Here is a 2,194-nt window from a genome sequence, read left to right as displayed (position 1 = left end):
AATTGCTTGCTATAGCCAGACAGCGGTGGCACACACTTTTAATCCCAGCACTTGGAAGGCAGAAGCAGGCGGATCTCCAATGCTTTACAGAGAACATTGTCTCAAAAAAACCAAGTCATAACCAGGCAGTGGTGATGCACACCTTTAATCTCAGTACTCTGGATGCAGAGACAGGTGGAGTTCAAGGCCAGCCTGGTCTACAGAGTGAGTTCTCCAGGATAGCCAGGATTGTTACACAGAGAAACCCTGTCTGGAAAAAAAAATCAAAAAGAAAAGAAAAAACAAGACAAAAAATGTTTGTTGTATAATGACGAGGATTGGGATTGGAATCCCAGCACCCACACAACAAGCTGAGTGTCCCCATAAACATCTGTAATGCCAGTTCTGAGGGAGGCAGAGACAGCAAGCTCACTAAGGCTTGCTGACTTTCAGCCTAGCTGAGAAACCACAAGCCCCAGGTTCAGAAAGAGGCCCTGTCTCAGAAGAATAGGCAGAGAGTGAATAGGCAGTGTCTTCTGACCTTCACTTGCACACATAGATGCAAACATCTGTACGCACATGTGCATGCACTCACGTAGACACATGCATGTACATAAACAATATGAGAGGTGGCTCAGTGGCTCAGAGCATTTGCTTCTGTTGCAGAGGACGTAAGTGTGGTTCCAGGAACTACATAGAGGGCTCTCTTCTGGCCCTCTCAGGCAGCAAGCATACATTTAGTGCACATACATATATGCAGGAAAAATGCTCATACACATGAAATAAAAATAGATACATCTGTTTAAAATTAAACCTCAGGCCATGAGTGGTGACTGTCTTTAATCCCAGCACTTGAGAGGCAGAGGCAGGTGGGTCTCTGAATTTGAGGCCAGCCTGGTCTACAGAGTGAGTTCCAGGATAGCCAGGGCGAATACATAGAGAAACCCTGCCTCACCCTCCACTCCCCCGCCAAAAAAGGAAGAAAAAGAAAGAAAATTTTTAAAAAAGCAGGGCTGACAAGATGTCTCACCAGGTAATGGCATTTTCTGCCAATCCTGAGCACAGTTTCACTCACATGATAAAAGGAGAGAAACAATTCCCACAAGTTGTCTCGTGGCCTTCACCTGTGTCCGTGCAGACGCAGACGGATGGATAAATGTATACAAATACAGAAGTCAAGAGCAGTGAAGTCTCCTCTCTGCCAGCTGAGTGTGATGCACAAGCCCACAGTTCCAGCACTGGGGAAACCGAGGGCCAGCCTTGGTTGCACGGTTTTAAGCCTTTTTGGGCTACATTTGAGACCCTGTCTCAGAACAAAACGCTTAGTTTTATTTTGGACCTACTCAAATGATTCAAGATAATTCATATTAAGAACTTAAGGAGATTCTAGGGATTAAGAAATTGATTTGTGGCCTGGAGAGATGACTCGGAGGTTAAAAGCACTGGCTGGTCTCCCAGAGGTCCTGAGTTTGATTCCCAGCAACCATCACAACCACAATCGTCTATAATGAGATCTGGTGCCCTCTTCTGGCATGCAGACATACATGCAGACAGAACCCTATACATAATAAATAAATCTTTAAAAAAAAAAAAAAAAGAAGTTGATTTGTTTTATTTTGTCTGTTTAAAGACAGGGTCTCACCCAGACTGGCACCAACCTGAGGATGACCTTGAAGTCCTGATTCTCCTGCCTCCACCTCCCAAACACAGGGATTACTGGCAAGCTCCACCATAGCCAGCATAGACATAGAGAGTGTGGAGTCGTTATTTAGCCTGTGGCATCCAGATAAACTGTTGTTGCAACTTCTTAAAATATCAGTATGTGTGATACGTATGCATGCTGTGTGTGGGTGCAGACACGTGTAGAGGTCAGGAGACAACCGTGGAGATGGGTCCTTGCTTTCTGCTTTGCAGCAGTCTCTTGCTGTTCACCACTGCATATACCAGGCCTGTGAGCTTTTGGGAATCCTCCTGTCCCTGCCTCCTCTCTTGCCCTAGGAGCACTGGGATTACAGATAGAAACCCTGCCTGCCATGTCCTGCTTTATGTGGATTCCAGGGATCTGATTGAGAGTGTCACACATGCATGGCATGTGCTTTACCCACTGAGCCATCTCTGAACCAGTATAGCAATTCTTAATTTTATTCACGTTCCTTACCAAAATGTTATCAGAGTGGCTGTTAAGTAATAAACATAGTTCTTTTTTTTTTTTTTT

The 2,194-nt window shown here is 44.9% G+C and overlaps 1 protein-coding gene across 1 annotated transcript in view; it reads left to right on the top strand.

Annotated features, from left to right (window-relative positions):
• Positions 1 to 2,194, top strand: part of Exd1 (exonuclease 3'-5' domain containing 1) — a 31,277-nt gene that overhangs the window by 21,540 nt on the left and 7,543 nt on the right. The window lies entirely within an intron of this gene.

The sequence above is a fragment of the Microtus ochrogaster genome (assembly GCF_000317375.1).
Source record: "Microtus ochrogaster isolate Prairie Vole_2 chromosome 14 unlocalized genomic scaffold, MicOch1.0 chr14_random_1, whole genome shotgun sequence".
In the NCBI taxonomy this organism is placed as follows: Eukaryota; Metazoa; Chordata; class Mammalia; order Rodentia; family Cricetidae; genus Microtus; species Microtus ochrogaster.
The sequence above is the reverse complement of the archived record's forward strand: the minus strand, read 5'-3'. Positions and strand labels throughout refer to the sequence as shown.